The sequence below is a fragment of the Macaca nemestrina genome, chromosome 4 (assembly GCF_043159975.1).
Source record: "Macaca nemestrina isolate mMacNem1 chromosome 4, mMacNem.hap1, whole genome shotgun sequence".
NCBI lineage: Eukaryota > Metazoa > Chordata > Mammalia > Primates > Cercopithecidae > Macaca > Macaca nemestrina.
The window spans coordinates 163080986-163100817 of NC_092128.1; positions in this window are offsets into that span (position 1 = coordinate 163080986).

Genomic DNA, 19832 nt, shown 5'->3' on the forward strand with positions numbered 1-19832 from the left:
CCTTAAAGGAATTAAAGACACACACACAGAAATATAGAGTATGGAGTGGGAAATCAGGGGGCTGACAGCCTTCAGAGCTGAGAGCCATGAACAGAGTTTTATCCACATATTTATTGAAAGATAGAAATAGCTTGATGGGTTACAGGTAGGCATTTGCTTAAACTGGTCATGATCTCATCACTTTGTAGCCAATGACTGGCTGAAACTCAGCTGCTTGTGATTGGCTGAAACTCAGCTGCTTGTAATTGGCTGAAACCTGCCTATCTGTTACTAAAAAAGTATTCTTCTAAGTTAGGTTTCAGTTGTTTACATAGGAACTCAAGTAGGGAGACAGTCTCAGGAAAATGACCGTCTGCTTATTTAATTTAGCAATGGAAAAATTAAACAAACAGAGACAAAATATTATTGAACATGCAGTAGAAAATCTTACTGCTAGTTGTTCTGAGGCATGTGAAAACAAACCAAATTAATAACCCCTCAAACATTTTACAGTGTAAATGGGAACTATATTCATGAAAAGAGAAAAACTATTTTACATCCATATCCTCAGGGAATGAACAGTCCTAGCACATGTTAGTTGTTTGAAAAAATAATTTCAGAATAAAAATGCATGAATGGTTGGATTAAGAAAGAGATATAAATGTGTATAACACATATCTGCTTTAAAACACTGTAGCAATTTATTAGTGCTGATTGTTGGAAGAGGTTTGGGGCCGAAGTATCACAGGACCACCAACTACCCTGACATAATGAAACTGTCCAATTAACAGATATGTCAGAAATAATACTCTTTTGGTAGTACCGGCATTGAGCAGAAAATGTAGATATTTGTTTCCTAGCTAGGAAACGCTGAAAATAGTCACTGACAGTAAAGTCGATATTTATGGCAAACTAAGATGTAATTGAAAGGAGGGGCCAGCTGGGCTTCCTGGGCCAAGTACGGGCTCAGAAAGCGGTGAAACTCACTCATTTCCTGCATCAGAACTTACTTCGGTGCTGGATGAATAACACTGAAGATATACGCTTAAAATATTGCTAACATCAGAATTTGTGCATGTGTTTTCTTCCCCAAGAAAGCTATAAACAGCGAAAATTTTGCTGTAAGCTTCCCCTCGTCCTCTCTCCCTCCCCTCTCCCCTAAAACTAAAAGGAATGTTAAAAGCCCGTTTTTCTGTGAGCTGCGGACCTTATCTATGCTCCGAATTCCAATTCCTTGGAAACATCCTTTGTAAAGTCCTGTAAAATGCTGTCCCCTTTGCCGTGCTCCTGCAAGGCCATAAAATAGACGAAACCTAAGTTACAATTACGGTTTTCCTCAAAATCTAAGACATGTCACAAAATAATTTGCTGCCTTTGTTTCTCGCTCTGGGAACATCTTCCCTCTGCACGTATTTCCCGCTTTAAAGAGTTTAAAAGGTGATCGAAAAATCGAACACTGTCTACCCGCTTGGGACCCCTTCCACGCTGTGGAAGCTTTGTACCGTCACTCTGCTCAATAAAGCCCACAGTTTTTTGTTTTGTTTTGTTTTCTCTCCATCCGTGTCCCTCTCACTCGCTGCGGGCTGCCGCCACAACAAATTCTCTGGCGTGGCTAAGGCAAGGACCTTTGGCCTTGCATAATGAGTATGGGTTTAGACAAACCATAGGTAGCAAATGATAGTGAAGAGAGAAATGTGTTTAGCAGAAAGTGAGATGATTAAAAATGAGAGGTTTAACAAGATTGGTTCCTTCTGCGACCATGAATATTTTCACACCATTCTAATTTCTGCTTAATGCCAGACAAATGCTATAGAAACTTAAAAAAAAAAAAAAAAAAAAAAAAGGCAGTGGGGATTAAGGAAAGGATTGAGGGCAGGGGTGAATGTCTTCTTGGAGAAATTTGTATTTTAGGTATACATTTAGAAATATGTAAGTTACAAGGTAGTTAGTGGGACTTTGACAAGAGCTTTCTAGAATGAAATAAATGGAAGGAAGTTTCTAGTTGTATGGTCAGGAAAGTAGACTTAATTTGATGCAAATAAAATGTGGGGCATAGGAAAGAAAGTAATTTCCTTATAAATATTTTAAATCATTTTGCATATATAGAAATGACATGGCTCATCAAAGCATTTAAAAATACTTATTAGACACTTTGAAGAGCAATTTCTTCACATGTTTGGCAAGGCAAGATATTTTCCATTGTCATTAACTTTCATGTAATAGAAAAACTAATCTGGGCCCAATTGAAAGGGGTTTTTTTTTTTTAAGTTAGCAATTATGAAGTCATTAAGAAAGTGTTCAGAATGTATTAAGTGAATTATAAGAAAGTATTTGAAATGAAAAAAAGTAGGCCTGCAAGGGGGGAAAAAAAAAAAGAGGAGATTACTACTTCCCACAGATAAAATGGAGAATACATCAAATACATCAATAAGTATGTTGTAGAATGCCATAAAAATTATGACATCTTTAGGGCAAGGCAATAGAAGAACATAACATTTTTTAATAAAGAACATTAAGAAGGATTTTTACACTTAAATTAATAGACAAGTGATTACCTGGTGAAAATGATATTTAAAGTGAAGAGAAAGTGACTTTTACAAAAATGTCAAAAGCTCTGGGAAAATTAATAAATTGACTCTTATTTGAGAAGTCAGTGAATCTCTCAACAAGAGGTTTGAAATCAAGAGACCATTCAGAATGAAGCTGTGACTTAAATGGCAACTTTCTAAGAGAGAAAGAAGCGGGAAGTGATTACAGTAATTGACACAGTATTGTCCTTAAAGGCTGTCTTGGTGGTTCCGGGAATGACTCAACAGACAAAGGGTAAGTTATAGAATATTATGTAGCTCTTGTATTGAGAATGGTATTCCAGCATTAGGAAAAAAAAAAAAAAAAAAAAGCCTGGCAAAAAATGATAAGTGATAAAAGTGCTCATATTCACAGGGAAACTAACCTGTGTGGTATTTTTCCTGTACAGTGAGTTAGCAGTGTTGAAGTTACAATAAATCAGATATGTGAGCCCAGGAGAAGTTATAGATGAAACGTTAATTGAAGTTACCCATGGTATTCACATATATGGTGTACACTCTTTAGGTTTAATGACTTTTTTTTCAAGCAATTCTCCTGCCTAAGCCTCCTAAGAAGCTGGGATTACAGGTGCCTGCCACCAAGCATTGCTAATTTTTTTTTTTTTTTAATACTTTAAGTTCTGGGATACATTTGCAGAACATGCAGGTTTGTTACATAGGTATACACATGCCATGGTGGTTTGCTGCATCCATTGACCCATCATCTACTTTAGGTATTTCTCCTAATGCTATCCCTCCCCTAGCCCCCACCGCCTGACAGGCCCCACTATGTGATGTTTCCCTCCCTGTGTCCATGTGTTCTCATTGTTCAACTCCTAATTACGAGTGAGAACATGAAGTGTTTGCTTTTCTGTTCCTGTGTTAGTTTGCTGAGAATGATGGTTTCCAGCTTCATCCATGTCCCTGCTAAGGACATGAACAAATCCTTTTTTATGGGTGCTTAGTATTCCAGGGTGCACATGTGCCACATTTTCTTTATCCAGTCTAACATTGATGGGCATTTGGGTTGGTTTCAAGTTTTTGCTATTGTAAACAGTGCTGCAATAAACATATGTGTCTTTATAGCATGTATCTTTATCGTAGAATGATATCTAATCTTTTGGGTATAAACCTAGTAATGGGATTGCTGGGTCAAATGGTATTTCTGATTCTAGATCCTTGAGGAATCGCCACACTCTTCCACAATGGTTGAACTAGTTGACACTCTCACCAACAGTATGAAAGTATTCCTATTTCTCCACATCCTCTCCAGCATCTATTGTTTCCTGACTTTTTAATGATTGCCATTTTAACTGGTATGAGATGGTATCTCATTGTGGTTTTGATTTGCATTTCTCTAATGACTGGTGATGATGAGCTTTTTTTCATATGTTTGTTGACCACATATATGTCTTCTTTTGAGAAGTGTCTGTTCATATCCTTTGCCCACTTTTTGATGGGGTTATTTTTTTTTCTTATAAATTTGTTTAAGTTCCTTGTAGATTCTGGATATTAGCCCTTTGTCAGATGAATAGATTGCAAAAATTTTCTCCTATTCTGTAGGTTGACTGTTCACCCTGGTGATAGTTTCTTTTGCTGTGCAGAAGCTCTTTAGTTTAATCGGATCCCATTTGTCAATTTTCACTTTTGTTGCAATTGCTTTTGGTGTTTTAGTCATGAAGTCTTTGCCCATGCCTATGTCCTGAATGGTATTGCCTAGATTTTCTTGTGGGTTTTTATGGTTTTCAGCCTTACATTTAGCTCTTTAATCCATCTTCAGTTAATTTTTGTTTAAGGGGTAAGGAAGGGGTCCACTTTCAGTTTTCTATGTATGGCTAGCCAGTTTTCCCAGCACCATTTATTAAATAGGGAATCCTTTCCCCTATTGCTTGTTTTTGTCAGGTTTTTCAAAGATCAGATGTTTGTAGATGTTTTGCATTATTTCTGAGGGCTCTGTTCTGTTCCATTGGTCTACATATCTGTTTTAGTACCAGTACCACGCTGTTGTGGTTACTGTAGCCTTGTAGTGTAGTTTGAAGTCAGGTAGTGTGATGCCTTCAGCTTTGTTTTTTTTTACTTAGGATTGTCTTGACTATACGGGCTCTTTTTTGGTTCCACATGAAATGTAAAGTAATCACTTCCTTTTTAGTACCCCAACTACAGAATACTTAAACATGTTTAACAGAATTTAGCATATTCTTCTTTCTATTAAAGCAATCTATATGGTAAAGTCTAGTCTATAAAAGGCCACAGGGACAAACCTGTAATCTCACAAACCAGGAGTGTCTTTGTAGGATTTGGCTTTCTATGGAATGATTTTGAGAAAGGTTTAAGAAAAGATCAGTTTTGGGTGATCCACTTTTTCTCAGGCAGGATTAGAATTGGGGATTAATTTTACATTGGGTGCCTTCATAAAGTGACGATGGTGTAGTATTTGGGCATCTCCAGTTATAAACGCAAGAAGCATGATAGAGCTGGAAATGTGATTGGTAGGAAAGCAATAGTCACTCCAAAAGGAGATCCTCATAGTATGAACATGGGAGAGACAATGTTTCCTGTTAATGTAGTAGTCGTTGTATTCTTTTATTATTATTATTATTCTATATTTATTTTATTTTGAAACTGTCATTGTTAGTGTTTTTTTAATAATTAGAGTTTTATTTCTCTCTCTCTCTCTCTTTTTTTTTTTTACTTTAAGTTCCAGGATGCCTGTGCAGAATGTGTAGGTTTTTTACACAGGTATCCATGTACCATGGTGGTTTGCTGCATCTATAAACCCATTATCTAGGTTTTAAGCCCCGCATGTATTAGATATTCATACTAATGCTCTCCCTCCCCGGCCCCTCACCCCCCGACAGGTCCCAGTGTATGCTGTTTCCCTCCCTGTGTCCATGTGTTCTCATTGTACTCCAATTGTAAGTGAGAACATGTGGTGTTTGGTTCTCTGTTCCTGTGTTAGTTTGATGAGAATGATGGCTTCTAGCTTCATCCATATCCCTGCAAAGGAAATAAACTCATTCTTTTTAATGACTATATAGTATTCCGTGGTGTATATATGCCACTGTTTTTTTTTAATCCAGTCTATCATTGATGGGCATTTGGGTTGGTTCCAAGTCTTTGCTATTGTAAATAGTGCTGCAATAAACATACGTGTGCATGTGTCTTTCTAGCAGAATGATTTATAATTCTTTGGTTATATACCCGGTAATGGGATTGCTGCATCAAATGGTGTTTCCTGTTCTAGATCCTTGAGGAATCGCTACACTGTCTTCCACAATGGTTGAACTAATTTATACTCCCACCAACAGTGTAAAAGCGTTCCTATTTCTCCACAGCCTCATCAGAATCTATTGTTTCCTGACTTTTTAATAATCACCATTCTGAGTGGCATGAGATGGCTTCCTATTGTAACTGTTGTTTTCTGTGCCTGTCCATCCCTATCTCCCTGTAGCCTGATTAATTAGAGAGCTTTTTGTCTTTTTTCAGTGCAAGCTTATTTTTATTTTCATTTTCAAATAGTGTTTAGCAATGTTCCATGTGTGTACTATTTGCCCTATTACTTGAGTACAGGAATATTGTTTGTTCAACTTTTTCAGGGGAAATGATATAACCAATTAGTCAAAAGGCAGTTCTATAATTACATGAGCTCCAGTCCAGGTTCCTCTGATTTGCAATGTTTTGAATAATTTACCTCCCTGCACTATCCACTCAGAAAGAAAATGAGAATAATAATACAATAGCTCATAATCTTGTATTGAATAATGGAAGTAATAATTTATAAATGGTGTTTCATAGTGATTAGCCCTTACAAGCCCTCAAAAAGCATCACATGATATTTCATTATTTCCTATAATGATATTTCATTATTCCTATAATGATATTTCATTATTCCTATATAGTTTCTACTACAAAGACCTATACATAACATTTATAATAACAGGAAAATAAAAGAGAAAAATATGCCCTGTTATCAAAACTCAAAGACTATTACTCTTTTATTGTGATATACTTACTTTCAGGTATATAATCAGAGATCATTTCCCATTTATTGCCTATAAAATCCAGTTACAAACATGTATTTTTAAAATATTTTTAAACATTTTACTATTTGTCCTAATTTCTTTAGGGGCAATTTTCTGAAGGAGAATGGTTATTTGAAATCATGTGTCTATATGATTAAATTACACAAAAATGTATTATTGGAAATTAAGTGTTTTTTGTTTGTTTTTGATGAACACAGTCGAAATTTGTGAGGGAAAGTAAAAACACTGAGACAAAAATGTAATGGAAATTGATTCTTTTCTTCAATGTGATTACCTAAATAATTTATCCTTTAGGATACCCCTAGTATATATAAGTGTACTTCTTGCACTTGAACTGTGCCGGAAATACTAATTGCTACAAAGGAAGCGCTCAAGATCATTGAATTAAGCAATTGAAGAAGTTTGTACCACCCTGTTTGTTCAAAAGCAGTGAAATTTAACAGACTCGCGAGACAAAGGGCTGTGGCACAGAGAGACATTTAAGTCATAGATGATCTTCAAGAAGTTCAGAATCTTGTAAATAAACTAAAATTCATCATGTAGTTTTATCATCCAGGAGTATTTCCAAATCGTTCAAATGACTGAAATTTTATCTTCAAAGAAAGGCGAGTGAGAAGGTGAGAGAGAGAGAGAGAGAGAGAGAGAGAGAGAGGGAGAGAGAGAGAGAGAGAAAGAGAAAAAGAGAGAAATAAGGAGGAAGAAAGAAGGGAAAAGTGCATGATCACCTTGGCAGGAACTTAGTAGGGATGTATTCATTTGTGAAAACTGACATTTTCAAACCTGTCCTACTTGTGAATCATATATTTTACCAGATTCATTAATTCCATATTACAGCAGCAGACATCCCAAGAAATGGAGATTTAGCCCTCTGTTATATTCTTGCATCACAAGGAACTGTTAGGTTGGTACAAAAGCAATTGTGGGTTTTGCCATTATAATATAAAGAAAAAGCTGGAATATCCTTGTCACCTATCACTATTGGTTCGGATATTTCAAAGGGGCATTTTTTTTAATGCTTGAAGATAAAAGTTATTTATCAAGTAATTTGATAAATTATCTAGAAGAGATATGGAAAACAAGATAAATAGAATCAAATCTACTTGGAAAACATACAACACTGTCTCATTTTTATATACATTAAAATAATTTCATTTTTTAAGTGAAGGAATGCTTTAGTTCAAGAGTTCTGAAGGAAGGCTGCCTGGGTTTGAACGCCTACAGCCATGTCTACTGTGTTTTACCAAACTGAATACATTAGTTTTTAGTGGGTATCATTATTCTACATACTATCCCCCACCATCTGCAAATGACTTGCAGGATTACAATTATTTCAAGATGTATATTGAGTTCAGAGATGTTGTGATTTGGAAAAAAAAAATGTGCATATTAGAGTTAACAAAATATGGCAGTAGCAGAATAAATGGGCAAATTACTTCATCTACATAAATCTGAGCTTCTTTATTTTCCAAACAGGGTGACAATAAAAGTACCCACCTAGTTAAACTGTTTTGATGATTAAATGATAAAGTTCATGGAAAGTACTTAGAAAATTGCAAGGCACACTTTAAATTTATTAGCTGGAAGCCTAAACCACTATGACTTTTTATTTTAAAAAGTAGTGTTTTAACTAAAAAGAAAAAGAAACAAGGAAGCGTATCTTTTTCATATAACGATTTTCCTGGGAGGCAGTAGCAAACACCTGGGATAATATGCGTGCTGCACAGTGGTCGCTGGAGTCTGGTTCCATCAAGTGAGGAACCAGAAAGACAGCATATGGAAGAGGTCACAGTCTTACAGAGCCAGACCCCAAAGTAGCTCATTGCCATTCACTTTCCCGAAGGATAATTTAATTTTATTTGGCTATGTCTGCTTCTAAGGTGGGCTGAGAAATGAATTCTCTAGCCAGAAAGCCACATGCCTAGGAGCAACCCTATTCCTAGGTAAAAACAGAAGAATGGATTCAGTGAAGGGCTAAAAACTTCTGCCACAGTACAAGTATATAGTCGATACATATCAGCTATTATGATTACTTTTAGCTACAACCAAAAAGGTTGATGAAATGAGAAAAAACATTGCATTTGTTTAATAAAATTATAATATAAGAAAGATTGTTCCTACCTAAAACATAAAATATCAAAATTTCATGTGTGACATTTTAAGTATATTCTGCTCTTAGTATTTTATCAACACATCATCTTTTAATGAAGACACATGTGTAACTAGATCTCATTTTTTACCACTTGGCGATAAGAACAAGGCATATTTCCACTGCATTATTTGGTCATTTTCATAGTTATCTAGAAATGGGTGGCTGTGCCTCTTAGATTTTCTATACATTATTCGGAAATACATTAGAAAATGTTCAGTGACACTGGTGCAGGATTTTTCTTGACTTCTTTGCCATACCCCCAACAGGGATTCTCCGTCTACTTGACCCACTGCGCTCAGCCCCTTGTGAGAAGGAGCATGTGAGCGAGTGAGTGTGGGATCTGGCCGGCTGCTCTGGGCACTGACACAGGATCATGCTCCATGCAGGGCCCATGGCCAGACCAGGTGTGTTATCTCAAGGGGAATGCGACGGCACCCAGGTGAGGGTGCCCACAATCCAGAAGCCCCAGAGTGGGTGTTACAGAACTCTTTTAGTTCTGCCACCTGCAGTCTGATGGACCTTGGTGTGTTAGCAGCTCATTTGGCCCCTTGCCTCATTGCCTGGGGCAGCTGCCCTCCACTGGCAAGGGCAAAGGGCCAATATGACAGCCTTTCTGGATACCCACCCTCGGTAGGTCCCAGGCTCTTGACCAACATATGAGAAGAATGAGGTCACATGGGCAATTAAAGATGGTGAAGGTGGATAATTTCATTGAGTGGTGAAAAGGGCTTTCAGTGGAGAGGGGAGCTGGAGAGGGAGTGGGAAGGGGACATCATCTTCCCCAGAGTCAGGGTGTCTCTTCCCTGAAGTCAGGCTTTCTCCCTCTCTACTGAGTCTGGGGCCTTCATAGGCACGGGGAGGGGAGTGTGTGCTGATTGGTTTGTGAGTATGCAAAAAATGTTAACATGAAGACACCACTCAAAGGTGGGCACAACAGTGTAGAAAACACAATTAGGAAATGGTGGGGATAGTTAAAATAGGTGGAGGGTGGTGATCAATCAGAGGAAAGGATGCCAAACAGGAGGACACATTTTCAATCCAGTCCAAGGAGGTCTGAGGATTTAACTTGTCGTTTGGGTGCCAGGCTTTAAACTGTCTTCGGATGGGAGGTGGGGTTTCACTGGATACCTGCCCCTATCTGCCTAGGCATTTGGCTGCCTTCTGTTGCTGTCAGTATTTTCTTGTAGTTAAAACTCATTTTACCTATGCATTTTATAAAAATAGTATGGTCACAGTAATTCCATAATAATGGAATCAAAATCTATTTATTTCAACAACAACAAAAAACATCTACCTGCTGCAAATAGAGGACAATTTCTACCTTTTAGACCTCATGGGAAACATGGAGCAGCTGCTTCACCATGTTTCTATAAAACAATCTTTAAATAATTCCTTCCTTGGAATGCAGGAGCTTAGGAAGAAAGCCTTTTTTTCTAATCCTCTCTGTTTCTCTGCATTTGGTTTACACTTTCTTTAATCTGTGGTACCTAACACTTAATTGAATCTGTACCTTTCCATTTTGCTGAGCTTTAGACCCACTGCCAATTTCGAGTAATTATTTTTCTATACATCAGCTGTTCCAATTACAAGCAGGGTCTTCTAATGAAGTCTGTCAACGACGAGAAATTGTTTTGAATAAAGCAATTCTTTATTCCTACCAATATTCCTTATTTCTATCCAATATTATATAGATCTGTAGAAAAATGTGCCTTCAACTTATATTCTGCTGGTGCTTTAATTCAGTTCAAACAATATTGTTGTTAAACAATATTTTCTCATGAACAATTGTTTTTACTATTCCTCCTTTTGAAGTCAATCCATCATTAAACATTATTTATGCTTAAGTGAATAATTGACTAGATTAAACTCTTCCACTTAAGTTGAAATACTATGTTCTTAAAGAGGACAAAAGATACATATTAAATATTAACTTTAAAAAATGTTTTGATTAAAATCCATTTGGCTCTGAAATTACTGAAACACTCTGCCTATTGTTGGAACACCATATAATCTTCACCCAATGAATTTTTTATTTCTTCAGATTTTAATGCAACTCTCTCTCTATATATATATATAATATATACATATATATATATATAATTAACCTAAAATTTTAAAAGCCAGTTTTCTGAATAAACTAGAATGATTTCGTAATTGAGCTTATTCTGCAAACGGCAGTTCAATCCAGAATCTGTGCAGGAATTCAGGTCAATGTGAATCTTTCAATTTCTTTAGTTACTTTGTGTATAAAAACAGATACACAAATGCAAAATACTATTGGTCATAAAGAGGCATGTTAAATAATGTATATTTCTTTAAAAAGAAAAACAACACTGGCGCTGGTGTCTTGACAATTCTCCCTCTTTTTCTGACTCTTTCTAAAAATACAAGACATGTTAAGCATATTCTGAATTCTTCAACACACACAACCCTCAAATGGTAGGACCAAGCCTGATAAAGCATTCTCTGCACTAAGTACTAAACAATTTGTTTAAGATGTAGCTCATTTCTCACAGCTCATTAGCTCACTGAATGATTTTGTCCAAATTATGAAGGCAAAATGGGTTTGTATTCCTAGGGTGCATCTTTTCTTCTTCTAGTCATGTAATTTCCACCTTTATCACTTGGTCTCAGAGCAAAGAGCCTTTTCACTAATGAAAGTATTTTGAAGCATTGCTAAAGAAAGATATAATGAGGATATATACTGAGTCAGTTAAAGAAATAGAGGAGACTTAAGAAATTGCATACTGAGAAAAAGAGTTACACAAACACTTAACCCAAGAACTCTCTCTGGGCTTCATGGTTTTGCTACTTTATTTAGAAAAGATAATGTGAATAGACAAAGAATTACACCAGGGTTTAAGTTCATCTTGTAGCAAAGGAACATCCACATGTTTCTGTGGTTTGAAATCACAAAACGATTTTTATATAGTTTCGTTAGACTGCTGTGTGTAGAATCAATTTACAGCAGTGACCTACAAGCAAAGCGTTTAAATGATTCTTTGAGAATGATTCCTGTATCATGTAGCTTGGGGAGGTGGCTGTTAATGATGAAGAGAAATGGAGAGCAGTAACAAAACAAATATATAAAGATACAGATTTTTATAAATAGAATTCTTCAAGCTAAGTCTTATGAAACTATTTCACCCTCTTGAAAAGCCTATGTATATGTGAAAATATAAAAGAAATTATTCCAGCTTGTGGTGTGTATATTTACAAAATAAATTCTGTATAACTTCATTTATATATGCATATAAGTTAAATATGTACTTGGAAGAAAATGTATTAAAAAGAAAAATATAGAAGTAGAACTTACTGAAGGTCAAATCAAAACAAAATCAACATATTACCCAACTGTAATATGAAGACTAGAAATTGAAGGGCTACTTTAAAATGAAACATCTAATAGATCAAAAAACCAAAAGCAATTTGCTGAAAGTTCCAAAATACATCAAAAATAGTGAAAACATTTGTTGTAAATATAGGAAAACTACTGACTATGGGTATTTTTTAATAGCAATTTCTAATTCTTCAAGGATATGACAAGCCTAATTTGGAACATCGATGGGTAAGATGATTGTACATGAAGTGAAAACACAGCTAAAAAATGAACAAATTAAACATCAGGAAATTTTCCCCAAAGAATAAGTCAGATAAGTTATTTAATTTCTGTTGCATGAACTTATATTTTTATATAATAAATATGAATGAAATAAAACATATAGTATTTTTTTTCTAAATGGGGTTGGATAACCACCTTGTTAGGAAAACTCTATATTCAAATATTAATTACAATATTAAAGTGATCTGTTGAAAAATATGCCCTCAACTTATATTTTGCTGGGGCTTTAATTCAGTTCAAACAATATCATTGTTAAACAATATTTTCTCATGAACAATTGTTTTTACTATTTCTTCTTTTGAGGTCAAACCATCATTAAACATTGTTTATTTAAGTGAATAATTTACTAGATTAAACTCATCTGCCTAGGTTGAAATACTATGTTCGTAAAGAGAACAAAAGGTGCATATTAAATACTATTTTTTAAAAATGTTTGATTAAAATCTATTTGACTTTGAAATTGCTGACGCACTCTGCTTATTGTAGGAACACTACTTATAATCTTTATCAACGAATTTTGTATTTCTTTAGATTTAAAACCAAATCTCCACCCATACATATGAAATTAATCTGAAATTTTGAAAGCCAGTTTTCTGAATAAACTAGAATGATTTTGTAATTGAGCTTACTCTGCAACTGGCAATTCAGCCCAGAATTTGTGCAGCAATTAAGGTCAATATGAATCTTTTAGTTTCTTTGACACTTAATTTTCTGTTCATTTTTGTTTTTACGTTTTTATTTCCTCTGGTAAAATTAATAAAATTCATGCATGGTTGAACACTTGTACTCTGTTGGACTAATTAATTTTGAACTTTAAAATATGAAATGAGCACCTTTTATTGTACTTTGACTAACTATATTTCTATAAAAATTCACTTATCTTTAATTATAAAATTTTAGGCTATATTTGTAATTAATGCATAAGAATTAGACTGTCAGTCAAGCTAGAAGTCAACTGTTTTAAATAGTTCTCAAATACACAAAAGAGAAATTTTGAAAAACTTTAATACTTTGCATTTATCTATCTGTCTACATCCTATGGTATATTTTATAAATATTATTGGCTTGCAAGTATAAAAATATCTTTTTTGCCAAAAGAATAGTAAATAAATTAATGTCTAAAATACACATAGCCTAGCTTACAATTCATGATAAATTTTGAAATACATGATAGACTCTAATGCTTCCAAGGATACTGTCATCATTAATTGTGTTCTCTACTTACAGTGCTTATCTGAAAATATTTCTTAAGTTAAATCAATAGCTTGAAGGGAATTTTTGATAGTGATTATTAGTCATATTTTATCAAATAAACACTGTTTCAATTTAAATGCATTTAGATTGCTTTTACATGCCTAAATCATTATGTATAGTCTTTACAATTTACATTATAAAGTCTCCTAAACTAGGTAGTCATTATCATGATAGCAATATATAAGATTACAAGGAGCTGATGGCCTAACATCTTTCAGCTTTTATTGGAAATATTTTGGTGAAAATATGTAGTTAAAATTTCTCAGTTATAAGAGACTGGTTCTTCAAAAATTTATGTTAATAATGATGAAATTCAATATAAAATTTAAATTTTATCATGAATAGTTTTAAGTAAATCATTTCATGATTTTCAGAAAACACAGAGTACCATTCTCTAAATTATTTTATATGACTTGAAGGCTTTTGATTTTATTTTGTTTTAATATAAACATTTAGAAGAGTTTCTCTCAGAAAAAAAAAAGTCAATATGTTCAGGGATATTTAGGCATCCCAAATGTTACATATCAAAATCCAGGGAACAAAGTGGTGGAAAATTGTAAAATGTTATTTAAATGTTTTAATTCTTATTTTGTATAACACTCTTTTGACTAAGGACAGTTATATAACGCAAAGTTAAGTGAAAGTAAAGGTCAAATAACTAGCTCATTTTACTCGAAGGAAAAAAATATATATTATCTCACTATTGAGATCATGCAAGGAAGGTTTCAGTCCCCAAGGATACCCTCCCAAGAGCTGATATATTAGATAGCAATGTATTAAGTTGACTTTAAATGATAAACTTGATATTCTTTTAATGCTACTCCCACTGTTAAGTTTTTTTAAAAAGTGTTGGACTAGATTATTCCCTGCTATTCCATTTTATTATTGTTTTGCTTTTGGTTTTGGATTTTTTTATTGTACACTGCCATGGTTGCAGTAAGACTCAAATAATTAATGGGAATGGTGAAAGTAGGCAGATACGTACGTGATAATGTAATATCCTTTTAATTGTTTCAGAAAAATTAACTTCCTATGTTAATGAACATAATTTTTAACTCAATCACAGTACAAAGACAACAAAATCTTAAGCTTCAGAATTCATGTACCATATTGAATATACAAATGTTTCAATGTCATTTTTGTAGTGGTACCTTCTACTACTCTATTTCCAATATTCAGATATCATGATATTGAGGGAACATGTAATGTATGTATGAGTGTCAGAAGCATGAGTAGTAGGGACCTCACTGTGACCAAATTGTAGGGAATGTGTTCTCTCCTACACCTCTTTGCCATGTCACGAATATGCTAACAGTATCAGGGAAGATGAGCATGTTAAAATTCTTACATCTATTATTTGATTTCTAATATTATTAATTGACTACACAGCAAATTGTGATTTATTTCAGTTCATCCATATATTCTTTCCTTTACCCATACATAATATTTAATAAATATTCAATAAATATTAAGTACTTTTTCTTCGTCTGCCATTGTACCCTGGGAGTGAAAAAGCTGAACAACAAAAATAGTAGTACTTTCCTTCACAGCACTGACAATTTAAGGAGGAGACAAAAATACGCTCAATAACGCTCAAAATAAATATGTAACCAAAAACTGGAAAAGGAAAAAATGGGCAAAACTCAGGAATGGTGGAAGAATGGTATCTAACCTAGCATGAGGAAGAAAAGGAAAGTCCTCTCCAATGAAACCTAAAAAACAATCATGAAGAATGAATAGATTAACAAAGTACAAAGTGAAAGCACATTTACATAAAGACAATGCCAGGCAGAAAGAAGATGCAGCGTGCTATGTTTGTGGAAATAAAAGCAAACCAGGGAGGATGAAACAAAAAGAACAAAGAAAGAGTGGAGGGAGAGGAGGCTGGAGACAGTAGTAGCTAAGTGAGATCATTCTGGGCCATTCTAATCACAACGACTGTGTCCAGAATTTATTCCTTCCAGTGGGTTCTTGGTCTCTGCTGACTTCAAGAATGAAGCCGCAGACCCTCACCGTGAGCGTTACAGCTCTTAAAGGTAGTGCAGATCCAAAGACTGAGCAGCAGTAAGATTTATTGTCAACACCAAAAAAGCAAAGGTAACCCAATTGCTGCTGTTAGCACTGATGGCCAGCTTTTATTCCCTTATTTGGCCCCTCCCACATCCTGCTGATTGGTCCATTTTACAGAGCACTGATTGGTCCATTTTACAGAGTGCTGACTGGTGCATTTTTGCAGAGTGCTGATTGGTGCATTTACAATCCTTTAGCTAGACACAGAGCACTGATTGGTGCATTTACAATCCTTTAGCTAGACACAAAATTCTCCAAGTCCCCACCGGACCCAGAATCCCAGCTGGCTTCACCTCTCAGGAGTTTGGTGCCATTTACTGATTTCCAGTTTCCATCGTGGGAATTATATTAAGCTTTCTTAATGACTTTCTGATTACTTGTCCAGGTGCGTTGCCTCTTCTTATTTCATTCACCCAGAATCTATTGAGTGATTACATGGGATCCAGTGCTTTTTCAGCAAACTCAAATGAGTTTTCCAAAGAAAGCAGATAATATAGACCAGAGGAACTAGCGTTGCTTATTCTCCTAGAGTATCAAGTGTTTCACAGTATAATGCATCCAAAAGGTAATGATTCATAAAATATCAATACTAATTGAGAAATATGGCAAAGTGAAGATTTATTCTATCTCAATTTCAAGTACTTGAAGGTACTGAATCAGATCATTTATAGTGCTTCTCAATGGTGACATTATTTTAATGGTGTCATTTAAATCCATTTTTGGTGCAATACAGTAATTCCTAAATGATAAATTGCACCATTTAATATTGCAACAGAGACATTTGTTAGATATAGAGGTCCAATTTTTTAAATGAAGAGTTTAAAGATTTGCTTGCATCTTAAACTGAAATTCTACATTAAATTAATAATTTGTAAACTTACCATTTGATTTGGAAGAAATATCATACATTGATTGTAGAACAAATGTTATATGTTGTTTTTTAGATCCCCTTATCTTTCAGTGTTGAGCAACTCCATGAAGAATCCACAGCTTGAAAACAAAAGATGAAAAATGATGAGTTCACATACATAGCTGTACTCTTAGTCCCAAACCAATAAATCTTTTGCCCTCTTTCTAATTTATCACATATGTGTAAAAGAGATTTGCTTCTGGGGAGAACATGTTAAATAGGGAAGTTCATATTTGAAACATTTACATCATTTTCTTGCCCTCTTTCTGTTTACCAACAAAACAAAATGATATTTGGAAATGAATGATTTTGAGGAAATATTATGGGTATATATTAAAAGTTTTGACCTTTTATTTATTTATATTATAGTTCAAATGAGTGCATTATGAGCCAAATGCAAGCTGGATCAAGGATGTCAAGGAAGGCAATTTGTTAAGAGGCTCCAAATTGCCATTAGGAATCAGAGTTGGAGAGAGAGTGATTTCTATGTGTGTTCGAATGTTACGTGTTCTCACTGTCATCCAAAAAAGAAAAGGGCATAAATAGTCAAGCAGCAAGAGGGGGCTTACTTAGGATATTTGGAAATAGCAACATTTAATGTTACAACTTGGAGAGATGAAAATCAGTGACAGGTATGCAATTCCCATTATCCCATCACCATCAGAGGCAGCTGATAGTCATCCAAAGTAAGCCCCTAGGAACCCAAATGAAACTGAGGAAAACAGAGCGTCGCCCATGGACTGTGGGGCTTTAAGAAAGAACCAGAGAACTTCTCCTCTAGTGTTATTAGGGGCTAGCATACATAAGCAATGCCATAGTTCAGATGCTTGAATCGAGGCAGTCCTCTATTGCCAGCTCAGTGTAGAGGCTGAGGTTTGGAGGGGAAAACTCTTTCTCCTGCTCTGCTTGGGGGCAGGGATACAAGAATTGCAGTTACAGTTGTATTATGTAGCAAGAACTTTGCCACACCATTGGTGATGAATGAATTGAGACTCAGGTCTTATCTTTGGGACAGAATGAATTAGCACTGGATTTGAAAGTGACCAGCACCCTCTCTAGGATTCTCTCCTTTAGGAGCTCAGCTATGGACAAATTGTCCCTTACTAGTCACTGGCATCTATCAGGGGGTAATTTTACACCATTTGAAGGCTCCATGGGACAGGTATTAAAGACTTGCAATTATCATTATAGTTAATTACCCCCTTTAGCCTCTATTTGTGTGTCTCTGTGGGAACTCATTCGCATTCCTCAGGAAGTTGCTCACTTCTATTTCCTCAAAATCATTTACATTTTGGAACATTTCCATACAGGTGTAGCAGGAGACATGAACTGTGATAAAATGGAGTTGGTTTACTAATATCATCTGATCTTGTAATTGAATTAATCAAGTTAATTTTTTATTCCTTTTGTAAACACTATTTTTCCCTCAAAAGCCTATTACCGTGATTTGGTCAGTTTCAATTATTAATATTATTATTTTTGAGACAGAGTCTTGCTCTGTCACCAGGCTGGAATGCAATGGAGGCATTGCATTGAAATGACTGATGTTTTACACTGTTTTTAATTTCTTTTTTGAGACTGAATCTCACTCTGTTGCCCTGGCTGGAGTGCAGTGGCATGATCTCAGCTCACTACAACCTCTGACTCCCTGGTTCAAGTGATTCTCCTGCCTCAGCCTCCCAAGTAACTGGAATTGCAGGCATACACCACCACACCCAGCTAATGTTTATATTTTTAGTAGAGATGGGGTTTCACCATTTTGGCTAGGATAGTCTCGATCTCCTGACCTCGTGGTCCATCTGCCTCAGCCTCCCAAAGTGCTGGGATTACAGGCATGAGCCAACATGCCCGGCATATTTTTTTTTTTCCATTTTATATAAGGAAAAATAATTGTGTGCATGAATACACTCACCCACATAGATATATAATTATGTCAACTAATACATAAATACAAATACTTTTATAAGGGAGATTAAGTCACACCATATTGTGTTAGCTGTAGTGGAGAATTTTTGTAAAGCTTTTAAGCATGCAGGATTTATTTTCTCTTGCATCCAACTGCTATCTGAACATTTTACAACAGAAAAAATAAAATCGTTGCTCTTTCTGACCCACTTTTTTCGCCTCAGGATATCTTTGTCATGCTCGTAATTGGTTTACTATATTCACATTGTCAACAGAACTCTGTGCTTTTCAACATTTAACACCTGTGAAGAACTGTGACTTTACTGCAAGCAAAAGGCATAATTGGTTGCAAAAGAACTTTAGCTCACTAGCAGGTATGTTGAACCGACATCAAATGTCTTCCAGTTCAAAGAAATCTGAATCTGTAATTTACAGTTTTATTTCTTTCACATTTTCTGGCTTACTTTGTTTACTTTCAAATTCCTTGTAATATCTGGTGAACTTGGAAAATATTTCTTTAGCTGTTTCCAGTATTCTCTCTAATTTTATTTTCATGTTTATTAGCAATTTTGGTATATATTTTTTCTTAGTAAAGATACTCTGTGTTTATTCAGTCTTCATCTTTCACAATATCTCTCGAGCTTTTTGTTTAAGTGTACAGATTCTATATTATATAAGAAAACAAAACAAAAACAATAATAACAAATGTTTATGAGTTTTTAGATGCATTTCTCAAATGTAATGCTCCCAACATAAAAAATAGCCCAGTATCATGAAATCCTTGGTGATACGAAACTGTAGGTCATTTTGCGTGAGGGCAGTGGGGACTCCAGTAGGGGCCCTAGTATGGAGTTAAGAACATGTGGGCAACATGATCCTTTCAGAAGATTAGGAGGTGAGTGCATACAGGAAAGTCAATGAAATTTGTTGGTTAGCCTACCTAGGACAAAGGATTGAATTTTATTTTCCTTTCTTTTTTCCTTTGTCTCTTAACCACATGGCCTTTTCCTACAGACCTCCAGAGTTAGTAGGAGATGACTTGTAGTGGTGCAATGCCTGTCAGCCTTAAATAAGAAGATTCAGAAAATAGGATTCGGCATAGAGTTTATTCGACCCCAAAGCTTGAGAATGGCCACCAAGGAGCATAGATTCAAGTTGCTATGAATATACACTTCAATTAGCAGCAGTTACAAGTGAGTTTTTAAGCTGGGGGATGGGGAAAGAGGCAATTTCTAGGTTGCTTACCAAGAATTTACATCAAAATAATACAAGCTGTTAATTGATTCTACATTGTTCTTTGTACCGCAAATTCTAGGAACATGAAGATAAAGTG